General features: G+C 53.9%; 2 long non-coding RNA genes across 2 annotated transcripts; both read right to left on the bottom strand.

Annotated features, from left to right (window-relative positions):
• Nucleotides 1-314: 314 nt before the first annotated feature.
• Nucleotides 315-4,780, bottom strand: LOC124080314 (uncharacterized). The gene is made up of 3 exons (XR_006847659.2): nucleotides 4,648-4,780; nucleotides 4,046-4,306; nucleotides 315-3,583 (listed from the first exon to the last, which is right to left on the bottom strand). It is a non-coding gene; the product is annotated as an uncharacterized LOC124080314 (long non-coding RNA).
• A 396-nt stretch (nucleotides 4,781-5,176) lies between these two features.
• On the bottom strand, nucleotides 5,177-6,378 carry LOC131423483 (uncharacterized). Its single transcript, XR_009225107.1, has 3 exons — nucleotides 5,666-6,378; nucleotides 5,426-5,511; nucleotides 5,177-5,329 (listed from the first exon to the last, which is right to left on the bottom strand). It is a non-coding gene; the product is annotated as an uncharacterized LOC131423483 (long non-coding RNA).
• Between the last annotated feature and the right edge of the window lie 12,429 nt (nucleotides 6,379-18,807).

Below are 18,807 nucleotides of genomic sequence, written 5' to 3'. Positions count from 1 at the left end.
CAGTGTTCTTGGGATGATTGAACAGTGATAACAGCTCTTCCTAGGGGAAGGCTGGCTCAGGGAGGGAGTGATGTGATGGGGCTGGGAGTGAGGTCAGGGCTGGAGGAGGTAGTGACAGTGGCAGTGGTGATGAAGATGAGACAGGAATTAGTGACAGAGGCCAGAACACCATTCACTTCCCACTCCCGACAGCCCTGGACCGCCCCGCCAGCATCACATACTCTTAATCCCGCGGCTGTCTTTCTTCGGGTGACCATTTTTACCCTCATTTTACAGACGATGACATTGAGCCACAAATTAGTCAAATCCTGCTTGTTTGAGGTCACAAGGTCACAAGGAAGCAGCAGAAAGCTGAGTGAGCCAGGCGCTCTGCCTTCAGGGCCAGGGTTCTCAGCTTCCTCCCAGTGGGGGTGAGGTCCAGGGCATCGTCTGTCCCCACAGTGGCCTCTGTGTGCGTGGCGGGGAGGAGCAGGCCTGGATGACAGGGAAGCAAATCTAATCCTGGCCCTACCACCCATGTGCGGCATGACCTTCTCTGGGCGGTGGCCAAGGTAGATGTCAGCTGCCAGGTGACAGCAGGCCTGCCCGCAGAGCCAGTGGAGCCTGGCAGGAGCCACACACACCAAGGGGATGAAGTCAGGGGTGGGAAATAATCCTGGAGTCAGAGGCAGGCTTGCTTGGGGGGGACATTCCTGGAAAGTTCTGCTCTGATTGGCTTGAGGTGGAGGCTTCTGCAGAGGCCTTTCCAGTCAGGAGCGAGTTTATTAATAAACCCTGGGCCAGCCCCGCCCTCACCCCGGGGGAGAGGCAGGGCTTCCGGGGGCTCCTGCCCCCCAGGAGTGGTGAGTCCCACCAGCAGGGATCCCAGGGAATGTGCCTTTAGATCTAGGTAGGGGGTGCAAAGGCCCTGGACTCCCAGAATGCACTCTGCATCCAGGGCTCCTCTGCTTCAATCATCGCTTTAGGGGACATGGCAAGCAGGTGGGTGGGTGCCTGTGGGGGCACTGGGGTGCAAGCCACATGGATGCCAGCACTCACTGCTGGGTGTGCAGATGTGAGCTCCTGAGAGGTTATAAGGATGAAGTTGGATTCCCAAGGACCCCGGGGGCTGTCTGGTGCAAGTTTTGCTGGGAGTTAGACCCGAGTCTCAGCTGCCAGTGAGCACACTCTCCATGTGCCCTTATGAGGCCCTAGGTGGTGCGTGGGAGGCTGGAGGGGACGGCAGAGTGTGAGGGTGCTAAAGCCCTCCCAGCACCTCCTCTGCAGCTCATTAGCACCCCAAGACTAAATGCACTTCCTCAGTTCCCGCACCCGCTAGCCCTGACCTCATTAGGCCCCTGCCCCTTTCCCAGGACAGTGGGGTTGGGCGGCAGGGATGACTCCTTGGCCTGCAGTGCAGGATCCCTGTCCTGAGGGTGGGGGAAGTGAAGCTAGGGACACAGACTTAATATGGTGGAGGGGCTGGCCTGGAGGCTGTCATCTCCCATTACACCTGCCACCTCACCCCCATCATATGACCCAGCTCCTGCTGGTAAGGCGTGGGCAGAGAAAGAAGCACCTGGTCCCGAGCTTTGCTGGGGCCACCCTGCACTCTGTCCCTTCCATATGTCCTCAAATGGTGCCTTTCACTCAGACTATCCTCCTGGGAAGGGGCAGGGTCCAGACCACTTGTGCTCAGTGTGGCTATGGCGTGGCTCAGCTGGGTGACCCCGAGCAAGAGTCTCCCCCACTGATTCCAGCAGAGTCACCAAAGGGATGGCTTCTTTGGTTCATACCCTTCCCTCCACCCTCCCTGTCCCCAGAACCATGGTCCCTAACTGTGGCTCACCTACCTATGAGGTGAGCCCTGGGCTCAGCTTAGGGTTAACTTTAAGGTAATAAGGAGCAGGGGCAGCCAGGGCCAGCAGCCCCCTCCTGGCCTCTGCAGGAGATCAGTGAGATCGCTATGAAGGACACATTCAAGGTCAGCTCCTCCTCTAATCCTCTCCTATAGAGAAATTCCTCCACACCCCAGGGGGAGACAGCCATGCTCCCAGAGAGCCCCAGTCTGATGGAGCCAGCGTGCACTCACCCCCTGTTGAATTTCCTGTGTGACCCTGAGGTTTTACTCAGTTCCTCGAATCCTCCGTTTTCCTGTCTGTGAAATGGTAACAGGCCACCGACCTCAAAGTGCTTGGTGCACGCCTGTCGGACCGGAAAAACTGAGTAGGAGGTCACTGTTCTTTTTCAGCTGGGCTTTTGTTTTTGTTTTCAGAAAGAAACCACTGCATTTGGTGGTTAAGTGAGGAAGCGGGTTGCAGCTGGGTCCTGCTTGTGTCCTATTCCCACCCCAAAGAGCGGCCCCCAGAGGGTCAGGCTGCTGAATCCCTAATCTCTCTGGCAGCCCCATCCTGGACTTCAACAGTCAACAAAGGAAAGTCAGCTATAGGACAGGCCCAGGCCTGGGGACACCAGTGCAAAATGGGGACATGACAGGCCCTATAACACCCACGTCAGGCAGTTCACTCCAGGGATATGGAGAGAGTGGGAAAAGCAATGTCGCTGTCACCAAGCCAGGGGCAGTGGCACATGCCTGTAATCCCAGCAGCTCAGGAGACTGAGGCAGGAGGATCCCAAGTTCAAAACCAGCCTCAGCAAATTGGTGAGGCCCTAAGCAACTCAGGAGACCCTGTCTTTAAAATATTTAAAGCGGGGGTGGAAATGTGGCTCAGTGGTTAAGAGCCCCTGGGTTCAATCCCTGGTACCAAAAAAAGTCCGTGTGGCAGATACCTGCCACCTTGCAACTCCTGTCTGTTGGCCTGAGGGAATTCAGCAGCCTCAGGCCTGAGGGACATACCCACTGAAGCCTGCACGCTGTGGTGCAGGAGGTGTGTGTGCACATGTGTGTCCAGCCCAGTCTCTGCTGAAGAGTGGCGTTTCCTCCCATCCACTGAACGGTGCCACAAGTATGGCCCCAGGGACTGAGCCTCTCCCTGATCTAGGGAGTCAGACTGAAGTTGCAAATGCCCCCAGAAAACACTACCCAGTGGTTTTTAGTTCTTGACTTCCCCAGGTTTTCATTTTTACCTCTTACGGAGGTATCAGATTTCTCCATCAAGTTGAGCAAATCTTAAGGGTGCAGCGGAGTGGATTTTTATGATGTATCCATCTATGTACCAAAATCCAACATGGAATTCCTCCAGCGCTCTCAGAGGCTTCCTGAGCCCCTCAGTCAATTCCATCCCCCAGGCCAGGGGACCACTGGGATTCCTTTTACCCCCGTAGTTCTGTGTGACCTATTCTATTCTAAGTGGGTCGTGGGTATGTGCCCTTTTGTGCCTGCCTCATGCTGCTCAACGTGTCCCTGAGCTCATCCGTGTTGCTCACGTCACCTTCCCTCCTCTTCCGCTGCTGAGCAGCATTCCCTTGAGTGGATGGACCTGCATTTATGTATCTATTCTGCCATCGATGGACACTTGGGATCTTCCTATTTTTAACTAATATAATGAAAGCTGTAGCATCCTTCATACTTATCTTTGCTGCACAGAAACATGACAACACAGCTTTAGGAGTAGATTTCGAGGGAGTCGTCTGCTCAAAAAATCTGGGAAGATAAAGAGGGATTTTAAAATTACTAAGTGTTAGCCAGGCGTGTGGTGCACACCTGGGATCCCAGCAACTCGGGAGGCTGAGGCAGGAGGAGAGCAAATTCAAGGCCAGCCTCAGCAACTTAGCAAGGACCTAAGCAACTTAGTGAGATCCTGTCTCAAAATTAAAAAGAAAAAAGAAAGAAAATTAAAAGGGCTGGGGATGTGTCTCAGTGGTAAAGTCCTCTGGGTTCAATCCCTAGTACCAAAACAAAAAAACAAAACAAAAAAAAAAACCAAAAAACATTACTTTCCCTTTTTTTTTGGATCTGATGGTCCATTGACAAGGGAAGGAGGATAGAGACAGAGTGGCCCCCAAGGGGAATTCCACCGATATCACCCCAAGCCTGGAGCAATCCGGTGTGTGTACCTGTGTGTGTGGAATGTTTTCTAGGGCTGATATAAAAATTATCACTCACCCCATGGCATAAACACAACAGAAATGTGGGCTCTCACAGATAAGGAGGCCAGAAGTCGGAGATCAAGGTGTGGCACAATTGGTGGGTTTCCTTCAGGCACTGAAGGAGACACTGTCCTGCCCCTCAGGCCTAGCTCCTGGTGGCTGCCAGCAGTCCTCGGTGTCTCTTGGCTCGTGGCTGCAGCCCCTCAGTCTCTGCAACTTTTCCAGAGGTCCACCTTCCCTGCGAGTCTCCCTGTCTTTGTGTCTCCAAATCTTTCTCCTTAAAAGGACACCAGTCATTGGGTTTAGAGCCCACTCTAATCCAGTGAGATCTCATTTTAACTTGATTACATCTACAAAGAACCTATTTCCAAATAAGGTCACATTCCCAGGTATTGGGGATTATCACTCCAACAGATCTTTGGGGGTGGGGAGTGTACAACCCTCAACAGTAATGACTGCATGTTTGGGAGTGTGCATGCCCTATGCCCAAGGGGTCCTGAGTGTGGGTGTGTGTGTGTGTGTGTGTGTGTGTATGTGTTCTGCTTCAGAACTTGGAACATAGCTCGGAGACCATGCTGGTCAAGCTGAGAAAAGTGACATTGCAGGATGGTGGCATACCTGGGACCAGCGAGGGGGGCAAGCAGGGGCCCTGCCTCCGGAATCCAGTCAGCCGGTTGAGGCTGATTCTGAAAACAAGGGCGGGAGTGCTTGTTGTGCTGGGGTGCGGATGGTAGCTCCCCACAGCAGTGCCTGTTCCCAGATCTCCTTTCAGGAATATTCCTAGAAGGCCCCTCCACCCAAGCTCCTATCCCTTGCACCCATTTGCCTGGTCAGGGAGGCTCTGGTTGAGTCATCCTTCCCAGGGCTAAAAGCCAACACTGGGTGACCTGTTGTGCCAGCCAAGTAGGGGTGGTGCAGGTAGCCAGCCCCTCCTGGGCCCCACCCTCAAGCCAATAGGGAGTAGCATCCAATCACACCCCCACCTGCACCCTGCCACACCTCTCAACCTGTGTCCTGCATCTTGGCTGGGGCTGGACTCCAGAAATCAAAGAAAGACAGGGGCAAGGACACAGGTAAAATGCAAGACCAAGGGATGCTTATCTCCCCAGGCAGCTCTTTCAGGCAAACTTACCACTAAGCAACCGGATATTGGGAGGGTCCCCAACAGTAATGCCAGCCTGCGCATTACTGCTCTGAGCCAGGTTGTCTCATTTCAACTTCACAGCCAAGTTCAAGGGGATTCTACAATCCCCATTGCACAGATGCAATCACTGAGGGCTTGAGGAGTTGAGTGATCTACCTACAAGTGCACATTTGCGTTTAATTCTCTCTGGAAATAATAGCCTCCCCCCACCCCCCACTCAGACCACAGTCCACTCGCCCTCCACACACAGACCTGCAAATGCAGTGTAGCTCCCAACTGCCCCCAGGAAGGTCTAGGTGGGAGGTGCTGGGGTGACTCCTGGTTCCTCTGCAGGGGTCCTGGTTTGGGAGTGGTGTAGCAAGCTCACTGCCTCTGAGCACGGCTGGGTCAGAATGTGCATCTGACCTGAGGATGCACCCCCGTGGGCTTACTTTCCCACCAGGTACACATGTGGGTGGAGCGCCCATGGGAAGGACAGTGCACAGCTTGTACCTGTGAGTGTGCCTAGGTGCAGGCATGAGAGCCCCCGAGGGTGTTCGTGCAGAGCCCACCTGCTGCATGTCAGGACAGCTGTAGAGTGACTCCATTTTTCTCCCTTCCCAGATAACTGCTCCTTCACTCACAGACTCCCAGCCCCAGGTGAGGGCCTGGCGAAAACCGCCCACAACTGGAGCCAGAGACACCTGAGTCTCAAGCTCTGCCCAGGCTGGGCCCATGCCCTTGAGCTGGCATCGCCCCACCCAGGCGATGGGATGGGGTGACACAGGGGAGGAGGCAGTTGCTTAGCTTCCCGTTCCCTAGATGGCAGCTCATTACCCCGGCTCTCAGTAGGTTGTGGGAGGGGGTGTCGGGCCAGGACTTGGCACTGACTACAAAGGACAGGGGCACCCCCAGCACTCCCGCTGGCAGCAGCAGGAGGAGGGGCCGTGACGTTTGGTGGCCTCATGTGGCTGGGAGGAAGTAGCTAATTGCTGACCTGATGACTGGGCAGCCTGAGGGGTGGGGTGATGATGCCACGGACTGCAGCTGGTGCTCCGGCCAAGGAGGGGAGCCCTTCAGTGGTGGAGTGGGCGCACCCCACGGGGGACCAGTCTGGGGTAGCCATGGCCAAAGGAGAAGGGGTAGAGTTGCTGAGGCTGTAACCGTGGGAAAGGGCTTTTCCAGGGCTTCCCTCAGCTTCAAGGGAAAGAGTTCAGAAGCCCTGAGGGATGAGGGGCCTGGGGGGAGGGCTGCAGGGATAAATGGGGGTGGGGGACAGCGGTGGGGGGCAGGGGTGAGTAGCAGGGGTGAGTCCTGTTCCCCTTCTTCTTCCCACTTTTCCATCTTTCCCCTTTGCCACCTTGGCCTCCTCTTTGCCCCCCACCTCCACCCTGCCAAGGCTGGTGAGGAAGGAGAGAGTAGATGACGATCTTTGCATAGATGACCACCAACCCCAGACACAAGCAGTGCCCGGCTCCTGAAGGCCAGAGCCTACAGAAGAGGCTGGAGACTTCGGCCAGACTCCAGGGTGAAAAGAGCACACTCTGGCCAGAAGAGAACAGCAGGTGCAGGGGCCAGGCCGGGGGAGTCGGTGAGGCCGGAGGACACAGATCAGCAGGGTCATTCTGTGCCTTCCCAGCAGAACCCGTGGGTCCTCAGCACCCACAGTTTCCCCTACATGTCACCCACAGCCTTCTTGTCCAGGCAGACATGGCCTTCAACTGCTCAAGCAAAGACCAGGACCAAGCCAGGAGCCTCACAAGACAGGGATCTCACCCCATAAGTTCCAAGTGCTTTATGGCCAGAGAACTGCAGCCCTGGGCCCTAAGAAACAGGGTCCAGCCATCTGTAGGTCAGTCCTCTGGGACCCTGGCGCCCCCTGTAGGCAGGAAGCTGCACAGGGCCTCCATCAGCCTGGGGCAGAAGACAGACTTGTTGGTGGGAAGCCATGGAGCCTGTCTCAGGGAACCTCTTGAGGTGGAGGAGAGGACATAGACACTGACACGTGGACTCCAATCTACAGGGTGAAAAACAGCCCCTATCCTTGGCCTTCCAGTGTGATGGAGGAGGCATGTATTGCCCTCAGAGCACCATTCTGAAGGATGGAAATCAGCAGCCAGTTTCAGGAATCTCCCAGTCTGAGGGGAGAGAGGCAACTCCAGTGCTCAAGAACTCTATTGGATTTTCAGGAGCAATTTGTTTTGGGAGACAAGTTAGACATTTCAATACCTCTACGGCTTCCAGAAAGAAAAAGAAAGAGGAAAGAAAGGCATTCAGTTAAATTGAAGAGCAGATAAACAACAAATAATATTTTAGCATAAGTATATCCCATGCAATGCTTGGGATATACTTATGCTAAAATATTTCATTCAATTTTACTGGACGTTCTCTCTTTTCACTTACCAAATGTGGCAAATAAAGTCTGAGAGAGGAAGTCGGACCCTCAGCCCCAGACGTGGGAAAGCAGGTAAACATGTCGGCGCGCCTGGGAGGGGAGGAGAGTCCCAGGACTCCTGCTCTCAGCAGTTTAAAATTCCTTCCAGGCCAGATCCCTAATCCTGCCGTGCACAATGGCCGCCTTCTCCCCCTCCGCCCGCGCCCACGCCCTCCCCGGTGGGGCCGTGGCAGTGCCACCACGGGCCTCTTTAAGCCCCTTTGAAGCCTCCAGAGCCCCGCGCAGCGGGAGGCCCCGCCGCTATGCCAGCTATGCCAGCTATGTCCCTGCTGCCGCCGGCCACCACCGCTCCCCCATTAATGCCGGCTAATCTGGCTAATAAATAAACTCCCCTCCCAGCCTCAGCCCCCCGCTGGATCCTCCCCGCTCTCCAGAATTGATTTCAGGGTTCTCGGCCCCAAGGAGCGGCCCCACTCCACCCCGGTCTCTGTCATTTTTCTTCTGTCGCGGGCCTGCTGTCCTAGTGTGTTGCGGGTCTCTGATTTGGAGGGATTGGGGTTGGGGAGGGCCCTGCCCTGCCGATTGCATTTGTGTTACTCTTTCTCCGTCCACCTGCGCACAAGGGGCCGGACACACAGCTGGGCTGGGCCACGCGACCCGGGATCCGAGGGGCCGACTGGAGCGCCCCCTGGAGGCGGGAAAGGGCCCGGCCACGCCCCCTGCCCCTCGGCGCGCGGGGCTCCGGATGGGACGCTCTGGGCTGGGAGCCCGCCACAGGTGACTTCGCGTGCTAGCGGAAGGCGCCAGCGCCTCCCGCGGTGGAGTCCCTTCTCCGCGGCCTCTACCGCCCCCTGCGTCCCCACCCGGGCTTCCGAGAGTCTGACTCACAGCCCAGCCGGCTCGCTTCGCCTCCGACAACACACCCGGAGCGCGCGGAGAAATTACAGGATTGCAGGGGCACGGCTAATGCGCTCTAATTACCCACCGCCACTGTCATCCGCGCGCTCCGCGGCACTGGGCCAACGCGCCGTAATTAGGCCGCCCCTCCCTGCTCCCAGAACCCGTTCCCTGTCCCCCCTCACCCCTCCCGTGTCCCGATTCCACCAGCTGCCACCTGCTGTCTTCCAGGATACCCTTCGGTATCAAGAGAGCTTCAGGCCCCACCAAGGAAATGGTGCCAGACTTAGGGAAAGGTTCCCGGGACCCCGCGTGTCTCCTGAACTGAGAGTGGGCAGCGGGCAGGAACACTGAAGCTTATAAGAAAGTTAACTGTCCAGGGAGGAGTGGGTCATGCCCGCAGGGCAACAGTGTCCCCATTTTGCTTCTCCGGCAGGGAAGGCTCTCGGGAAGGGCCACTCAGCCAGAACTTCCAGATCAGCTCATTTAACGGTGAATTCATAGCGTACCTCAGGATCCCTTCACGGCAGTGAAATTACCTTCCTGCAAAGAAAGGTGATAGACCATCCCAGACCGGGTCTCAAGGGAGCTAAGGAAGAGTGGGCAGCTCAGTTCTCTCTCCCAGAAAGGGTGACAGAGGCCTTGAAGATACAAAAGCCAGGCCTGGAGGCAGGGCTCAGGAGGGCAACAGTGGACCTTAGTTTCTTCATCCAAAGTTGGCCTATGGCTGCCTCTCTCTGGAATTCTTTCTTGATGTCCTAGGTGCCAAAGCATGGCCTTGGGACACACTGAATCTTTAGTAAGGTTGTGTTTGTGAGAACCTGAGACGTGTAGGCCCTCAGTGGCCTCCCTGTAGCCAGGGCAGACCCCTGACTTCAACAGCCCTGGTGGCCTGCCTGTGCCTTACCTTCTGCTCAGGACTGGGACTTGGTCAGCACCATTGCTACCCTTTGTAGTCTGTAGGTTGCTTGGCCAGTGTCCCTATCCCTGGGAACCCCTCTTTATTGTTTCTTAGGTACTGCCCATGTGGTGGCAGTGGTGGCTGCATGACCTTCCAGATACCCCTTCCTGGTGCCCCCATTTTTCATCTTCAGTGACTGTCTCTGTGCCTTGGATCTGAACCATATCTTCTCCAGCAGGGATGGCAGGTCCCTTTCTACCATGAGATTAGAGGTTCCTGAGGGCAGGACTGGATCTCTCCCTTAGGGTGAGGTCTTACCAAGGGCCAGGGAAGGGAAGATGTAGGAGAAATTTCTTTCATCATAGTGGGCTCTCCCAGGGCCTGGACTATGTCTTCTCCCTTCAGACTGAGGTTCCCAAAAAGAAAAATGGGTCTCTCCCATTCAGATTGGGGCTTCCTGAAAACAGAGCCTGACTCCCCTAAGACTGGGGCTTCCTGAGGAGGGGGCTGCATCTCCCACAGACTGGGATTCCCTCAGTGGTTTCTCCCCTTAGATGGGACCTTTGCACCCCGCCCCTCTGGCTCCCTGTGGTGGCCAGGCATTCCTCCCAGGACACCGTTTGTCACACTTTGATGAATGAAACCTACTAAGAATAACTCAGTCCTTGTAGTCTCTAAAGGGCAAGGGTTGGGAAAGGGAGGAGGACAGGCTGTGGAGGGGCCCTGGGGTGGGGAGGGTGGACACAAGCCATTCATTCAGTAACAGTCTCTAGGTGTCCAGCTGGGTCCTAGAGGAGACATGGTGAATCCCATAGAGCCCCCCACCCCAACTTGGACATTTCTGCTGTAACCGGCAGGGGGGTGTGAGCCACAAGACCTTAAGAGAGAAGCTTCAACCCCTTTCTCCATGGCCCTCCCACCCCAGAAGTCACACGTTGGGGCCCACACAGCACCCTCCATGCCTGGACACAAGCTCCCTCTGCTTTTTCCTTCAATGAAGGCCAGACTTTGAATCAGATGCTTAGGGTAAAGAATTGCTTTCAGTGGAGGTGTGATAACCCAAAGGATGAGTTCCTGTCCACTGCCCCTTCCCACTCCAAAACCTCAAGCCTCCAGATAAGAGCGGAGTGACAGTTCCAGTGTAACTGACCCCCTGAGAACATCTTAGGGGGCCCTTGGGAGTAAGGAGGCTGTGACCTTCCCCCACATCTCTGGGCAGTGCCTTCCTGGCACTGTGCCCCACCCGAGAGGGACATTTCTGCCTGGTCTTGGCAACTACATCAGCCTGGGAGCCAGGCAGCCTGGTGCAGTACCATCTCTGCCACTGACACCACTGTGACCTTGAGAAGCCATTTGCTCACCTGGGCCTCAATTTCCCTGTATGTAAAAGAAGTTTTGTTTAGTTTTTGTGGTTTTCAAACCTTTCCTTTTTAAAATAATGAATCCTTTTATTTAAATAGTAACGTATGTGGCCCTTCTGCTGTCTGTGGCAACAGAGGAAAATTTTTGGACTTCTGTGGTCAAAGGAGAAATGGGGGCCCAAGGTCTAGTCCATTACATATGCACATAGATCAGAGCCAGGGCACCGCAGAGCCTGTTTCACAACCCCTGAAGTCCTTTCCTGCTCAAGCAGTCTGGGGCCCTGACAGAGCTGAGACCCTCAGAACCAGGGTGCTGACAGCTGTGGGGACCAGGTAGTGACTGTGGACTGCCCATGCCTTGTGAGGATGTGAGCTGGTGGGAGAGGCCTTTCAACATTGGGCCCAAAGCCACAGTCCTGTGCTGACCCTCACTGCCTGCCCAGAGGCCCAGGGGTCTTGAGTGAGGCTGAGTCCCCTCAGCTGGGGGAAGGAAACGGGACCCTCTGGAGTTCTTCTCTGGAATCCTCCTCTCATGCCCAAGTGGTGGGGGTGGGGAGAGCTGGCAGGGGACCCGCAGTAGCTGAGGGCCAGGGGCTGGCCCAGGAAGCCTGAGTGGGGCAGCATGAGTAGTGGACACTCAGGGACCCTCCCTCACTGCTCAATCTGGAAGCATCAGAACTCGGTGCCAACAGGGAGTGCAGGTGGGCCAGGGCCCTCCAGGTACCAGTGACAGGAAGGCAAGAATAAAGGAGGAGTGGATAGGGCACAGGAAGAAGAAGGGCATGCATAGGAAGCAGGCCTGGGCCTGGGGACCCAGCTTAGGGTAGGGGGCAGGTCCTTCCAAAGTGGGGAATGGCAGAAGCACCCGGGCCCCCCTCTTGGTGATACATGGGTGTCACTCAAGGGTGCCGAGCAAGACCTGTATTCATCCCCAGGTGCCTGGAGGCACCAGGTAAAGGAGGTGCTGCCCCACCCCACACTCCCCAGCAATGCACATCTGCAGCCCTCTGGAGAGGCCATTGCTCCTAAGTCCCTCAGGAAACAAGGACGGGGAGCTATGGGCATTTCTGGTCCTCACCTCCCTGGGATGCAGGATGAGGGAAGGGGAGAGATAACCTCATGGTCCCCTATCCCAAATATACACACATACGCTCTGGCACTTGTCCCCAGGGAGTCCCTAAGACTTCACAGCTATGGCTGTGGAAACCTAGATGGCTGCTCTGGGCCACACACAGCTCAGGGACTGAGGCGTCAGTAGTACGAGTCAGCAGAGGCCTCTGCCATCATGGCCCCCACATTCTAGGGAGGGAAGACAGATGATCAACCAACATGACGCGGTTCGGGTCGTGGGAAGGCAAGTAGGGATGCAGAGTGACGGGCTGGAGGTGCTATTTTAAATGGGGTTGTCAGAAGATGTCTCTGGGAGGAGGTGACATTTGTGTGGAAACCTCAGTAATAAGAAGCTAGTCATGCTTCAGGGTCAAAAGGACTCCAAAAATGTACAGTATTTTTAAACAGAAAAGAGTGTTTCCCCAGAAAGACTAAAGGGTGAGGGAACAAAACTGTTTCCTGAGCATCTGTTCTGTGTCTAGCCCCGAGATGGGGAGTCTTCAGATATTCTCCCCTCAGCCCTCCTCAGAACCCTGGCTATCAAATCCTGCATATTTTTATTTTACAGATAAGAAATGTGAAGTCTGTGGTCATTGTTATTTCCTTCATTTAGGAAGGTTTGTGGAGGATTAGCCTCTGAAAATGCTGTGATAAAGGCCCCACAGGCCCTGCCTTGGGAGTCTACCATGTGCAGAGCCCAGGGGAGGGTCAGGGTGGCTTCCTGGAGGAGGAGTGGATGTCTACACTGGGCCTGAAAGAATAAGGAGGGGGTGACGGGTAGGTGAGTTGGAGGGGCAGGTGGAGCAGCCTGGGCCCAGCCCAGCCGGGAGATGCCATTGTTCAGAATAGCCTAGCCTGGGGGGTTGTCGGGTATGCTGAGGCTGGGCCCCTGATAGGGCTGGCCATGAAGGGCAATGTAGGCCACAGCCAGTGTCTGGATTTCCTTCATGGGAGATAGTCCCACTAAAGGTATGTATGTATGTATTGATTGACTGATTTGTACTGAATCCAGGGGTGCTTTACCACTGCCCCCTACCCTTTTACTTTTTATTTTGAGACAGGGTCTCAATAAGTTGCTGAGGCTGGCCTCAAACTTGAGATCCTCCTACCCCAGCCTCCTAAGTCACTGGGGTTACAGGTATGTGTCACTGCACCCAGCACCACAAAACATTTATAAGCAGAGAGGTGGCAGGGTTGGGAATTCTTTTAAAAGGAGTAGGTCCTGGGTTGGTGGCACTGGCAGTAGGAAGACTGGAGAGCAAAAATAAAGGACTGAGAAGGGGGCCTGCCCACTGTCTGGCCAGGTCCAGGAGGGGGCTGGGATGGGAAGTAAGGATGCTCCAGGCAATCAGAGGCCAGAAGGGGTCACCTCTGTGGCTGTTAGGCAGGCCAGGTGAGTGAGGCCTTGACCGGAGCCCTGGTGACTAGCCACTACTGAATGACAGGGTTAACAATGGCAAAAACATAGGTGCCATCCAACAGCAGGGCCCCTCAGACAACTTCCACCGGCTGCCTCCCCACAGACACAGAAACACACATGGAGCTGGCCCCACTCCTCCATCTGTATTCATGAGGGGCTGGTGAGGAACATAGGACAAGGGTCACACAGAACAGTGTGACCCTAGCATAGCTCAGGCTTCAGGCCCCAGGTACCTCTTTCTGGATCCCTAGAGCAGATGCCACCCCATACTTTCCTCCCAGACACTGAGGCCCCTAGGGTCCCACATAGGACCTGCCCTGTGTCACCTTATCCAGGACATGCAGACTCACCTTGCTGGTCACATCAACAGGGAATATGCGGCTCCAGGCTTTGCAGCTTGAGCAGAATCTGGGCCCAGAGCAGCCCCTGGAGGCCGGCATGAATCGGCCACACCAGGAAGAAGAACAATGCAGGATCCAAACTCAAGGTCAGAACTCAACAGTTCAGACACAGTCTGGAGGAGACTGCAGTAAGATCAGCAAGGGTGAACTTCCCTGGGAGGGGACTTGTCCCTTGGAGAGCAATGAGCCTGCAGACTTGGGCTGCACTCAGGGGAGGCAGCATCTATCCAGAAAAGAAGTAGCCCCTGGGGCTTCAGGCTGGCCAGACCCTCCTGGGTCCAGCAGTGGGTCCAGCCTGGGGATCCACCTCTGACGGGGATAATAATAAAGCGGTAACAGGTGAGGAAGGTTCCAGAAATTCCATCATATAAGGAATTGTCTCAGGAAAATTTAGCCCAAGAAAGAAAGACCACTCTGTGGATTGTGTCCATTTTTATATGCTCTGTGTAATACCTCGTCCTGGTCTTGGGGTAGCTCTGACCAGCTTTACAGTTGTCTGCAAGATTGTTTGATCAGTGGTGTTTCCCTAACTTAACTATAGCTCTGGAAGGTCAGGGGCTGTGTGTGCTTTTGTTCCCAATTGTCTTCCTGGTTCCTGGAACTTAACAGAAGTTCATTATTATGTCTATAAAGGGAAAGAAGAAAGCTGGGGGGAGGTAGGGAGGAGTTGGGCAGGCCTGGACCCATCCAAGGTAGGGGGGGCATGTAAAAGGAGATTAGATTGGTCCTCCAAGGGCAAGAGCCCAGAAAAAGGTGAATGCAGACAGGCAGACTTGAAACCATCAAAAGTAAGAACTTTGAAATATCACAGGGTCACAATTGTGGGCTTCTGAGAAAGGAGTTTAAGCAGCTCAGAGAGGAGCGCTTCTCAAAGGTGCTGATGCTGAATGAATGAATGAATGAATGATGACTGTACAGAGGATTTCATGTCTTGGGCAGAAAGCCAGAGACATTTGACCTTGCATGGACTGAGTCCGTGAGACTAGCACTGCACCAGACCTCAGATAGAAAACAAGCCCTGGCCCCATCCTCAAAGGGCTGAGCAGGAGACACACAGGGCACGCACACACGCACATATGCAGGAAAGCCACCTTTGAATCACTGCATCAGTGCCAGACATGTCATGCCGGGTGACGTGCATAGCAGGCAGGAGAGGCATCTTGGAAGGCCTGGCCCTGACTCCCCTCCTTCCCACACTTTCCCTGCTTTCCCAGAAAACTCACTTTCTCCTCCTCCTCCTCCTCCTCCTCCTTACCGGGGATTAAACTCAAACACAGAGCCCCATCCCCAGCCCTATTTTGTATTTTATTTAGAGACAGGGTCTCCCTGAGTTGCTTAGTGCCTTGTTGTTGCTGAGGCTGGCTTTGAACTCATGACCCCCCTGCCTCAGCCTCCTGAGTCGCTGGGATTACAGGCGTGCACCATTCCTTTCCAGAACTCCCTTAACGTCACTTTCCAGGAGTGATCCCTTGGAATAAGTCTGTCCTGAGCCGATGGCTCTCTGGCAGTCTTCTACTTGAGGTTGAGAGTGAGGTTGATACCTGGCAGGACATGGCACTGACCCTCGCAGAAGCTATGGGTGGATACTCGCAGCCCCATCTCTGGGGGTGTGGTAGGTAACCTGGCTCTCAGCCCCACTGGCAGAAGCTGGAGACGTACGTCTGTCATGCCCAGCAGGCCCTGCCCCTGCCATGCACATCCTGAGAGCAGGTCCTTTCCTCCCTTGCCTCAATCTCCTGTCACTAGGTGCTCGGTGAGCATGGGGTCAGTGACAGAGTGTGCCAGGACTAGCAGAACTGCCATAGAAAGGGATTCCCTGCCCAGGTAGGTGGGGACAGAGTGCCTTCCTGGTGGGCTGCAGGAGCAATTAGCTACAACAGGGAGGAGCCCACAGGCCCCCGGAAGCCCCTAAAGTTGGCACCAGGTCAGACTTGCCTTCTGTCCTGGCTCAGGGTCTACCCTGCTCCAACAGCCCTGCTGTGGCCAGTGACCCGTCAGTGACTCACAGCCAGCTGCGGGCATGGAAAGGAGAAAGTGGCCCCCAGCTGAGCTCATGAGCCCACAATTAGCCATCTACGCCCCCTCACCACAGAGCTTTCACGCACGCACGTCCCAGGATGCCCTTTCCTAACCGCAGCACGGCTCTGCCTGCTTATTTTAGCCTCATGAAGCCTCTTGAAATGTCAGTGCTGCAATGGAGCCAGGGATCACCCAGTTCAACCTGTTCATTTGGCCAGGGGGAGCATGGGACTCCAGAGAGAGAAAGTGATGTGCTTCGGGTCACCCAGAGAATTGGTGGTGTGGCTAGAAATTGACCACAGGCTTTGGGAGCCCAAATCCAGCTGTCTTTGACTCCAAGAGGGCGGTCTGCTTCAGGAAGCCCCTGGCCAGACTTCCTGAATTCCTGGAGCCTACACACGTGCATTTGAATCTTGGTTTGCAAGTTACTCCCCCCGTTTCTGCTTCTCCATCTCTAAAATAAGGCTAACCGTGGTGCCTCCCTCCCAGATCAGAGGGAGGATTGAGTGAGTTATTATATTCGAATTGCTGAGAGCGGTGCAGGTGCGGAGTGTGTGCGCACATGTTAGCTAGCATTCCTAGGTTTTTGGTGGAGTCACCCATATTTAGTCCTTTGGTGTGGCAGCTTCAAAATTCAGTTTGATCAGTTTGACCAGATTCGGAGAGAACAGCCAAATAATCAGACTTCTGGAAAACCAATGTGGTCCTCCCATGGGGACAGATGTGGCTTTCAAAAGGACCACAGGGGTCACAGAGGCTTCCCCCTACTTTGGCAGTCACCATCAGAGACCCAAGAATCACAGATGTCACAGTTAGAGCAGCTGGAGATTCTCAGAGTAAAATTGAACAATACTGAACAAGAAAAACCCTTCTGAACTCAATCACTGGGCCTCTGTTTGTTCATCTGCAAAATGGGGGAATCGTAGCCTCTGGTTCACTGAGTGGCTGTGGGCATTAGATCAGCTGATACGGTACCTGGCACATTCCTTCCTGTTCCCCCCATCTCCCATCATCATCCCCCATCATCTGCTGGAGGCCAGTTGTTTCCATTAACAACGGCCTCCCCAAACCCAGCTGGATAAACACGGACAAATTCCTCATTTCCAACTTCCTCCTTTACCAGTCACCAAAGCTGATACCGCACATCAGATGAGTTACGTATGGTCCCAGAACACGTACAGGATTGGGGTGGTCTCACTGCAACCTCAGAGACGTTGTTGAATGGATGAGTCAGTGAATTCATGAATGGAACCATTCCCAGAACCTCCTGCAAACTCACCCTGAGCCCTCACCATTAGGCAATATGGGGTTTCCCCAGGACCCAGCCATAACCCACATCTGAGCAAAGGCTGCTGGTCTACAGCCATCTCTCATCCTCCTCATCACAGAGCCACCTTTCTTTGTCCGCCTGACCTTCACCATGCAGGTATGTTTGCAGCCTCCACAATAGGGGGCTACCATAGCCATTCTGGCATGCCTTCTGGGCAGGCCTCTCCTGCTCCCCAAAACTCAATTGTCTTTTATCACCCCACTCAACCTCCTTAGATGGCCTGTTCAGGAAAGCCAATTCCTTGCTGCTAATCCAGCTCCACTGAGGTCCATTGCTGGCCAAGCCCAGGTAGCCCCCACCTGTCGAGTCCTGCCATGGGGGGCCCACTCCTCACATTGTGTATTACGGCAATTATAGATTCTATCCTTAAGGGAAGACATGCTCCTCAGTTGAGGCCTGCAGGAGCCACCTGGGAGTTTGTGGCCCTTTGAAGGCTCAGAAGTTGGACACTGGTTGTGTCCTCAGGTACTGGCACATAGCTCCAGTTTGGTTCCAGTTGGTTCCCCATCATTGTTTCTGGGCCACTATCAGTCCCTATGTATCAGCCAGCAGATTTCAAGGGTTTCTAAGCAGAAGATACTAAGGAAATCATTCATTCTGGTGGAGATGGTCCCCAGAGTGTTCTGAAGTGAGCTGGAGCCTTTTTAATTAACAGTAACAAGGAAAGCACTACCATTAGGTGTCATGGGCGAAAGATGCCAAATGCCCCACCATGTGCCAGGAAGTTCACACAATGAAGAACTGCACTTCTGCCCTCCTTGGAGAAACACTGCTTTAACCAGCTTTTCCACCTCTGAAAGTTCTTGCAATTTATTTATCTCACACACGAACTTCTGGGGAACACCTTCTGTCTAAGCCATAACATTTCACCTCTGGCCCCCCAAAACTCATGCATATCTCACAATGCAAAATACATTTGGCTGAGAGTGATGGCCCATGCCTGTAATCCCAGTGGCTTGAGAGGCTGAGGCAAGAGATTGGCAAGTTCAAAGCCGACCTCAGCAACTTAGTGAGGCACTAAGCAACTTAGCAAGACCCTGTCTCAATTTTTAAAAAAATAAATACATAAAAAGGACTAGGGGATAGCTGGGGTTGTGGCTCAAGTGGTAGAGCACTCACCTAGCACATGTGAGGCACTGGGTTCAATCCTTAGGACCACTTAAAAATAAAATAAATATATTGTGTCCACCTAAAAAACTAAAAAATAATTTCTAAAGGAAATTCCTATTGTTTTATTTAGAAGCTGTTTGGGGAACTGGGGAAAAGGACCAAATATATATTTCTCATTATATCATAAGGAAGCCTAAGAAGCAAAACTGTTAAATTGAACAAGTACTGACAGGAATAAAGATCATGTGTTGTGGGCCGGGGCTGTAGCTCAGCAGCAGAGTGCATGCCACTGAGCTACTGTGAAAAAGGACTGGGGATGTGGTTGTGTGGTAAAGTACCCCTGGGTTCAAACCCCGGTACCAAACAAAAAAAATTTTTTTAGTTCATTTCCAAGAGTCCCCATAGTCTTAACAATTCCATCATTGTCCAAAAGTCCAAGTCCAAAGTCTCCTCTGAGACTCAAGGCAACCTCTCGGAGTGAGCCACAGTAAAAATTTACATAGACCCAAGATATAACGACAGAGTAAATATTTCCATTCCATAAGAGAGAAATAGTGGCATAGAAAGAAGGGAGGGGACCAAAGCAAGACTGAAATCCAGCTGGACAAACAAGTTCTGTAGCTGCATGTCCAGCATCTGGGGCACATGGCATAATGACGTTCTCTCCAAAGGGCTTGTGTAGCTTGGCACTATGGCCTTTCAGATTGCCTC

The sequence above is a fragment of the Marmota monax genome, unplaced genomic scaffold (genome assembly GCF_021218885.2).
Source record: "Marmota monax isolate L192 unplaced genomic scaffold, Marmota_monax_Labrador192_F-V1.1 WCK01_AAM20220418_F8-fsc00187, whole genome shotgun sequence".
In the NCBI taxonomy this organism is placed as follows: Eukaryota; Metazoa; Chordata; class Mammalia; order Rodentia; family Sciuridae; genus Marmota; species Marmota monax.
The sequence above is the reverse complement of the archived record's forward strand: the minus strand, read 5'-3'. Positions and strand labels throughout refer to the sequence as shown.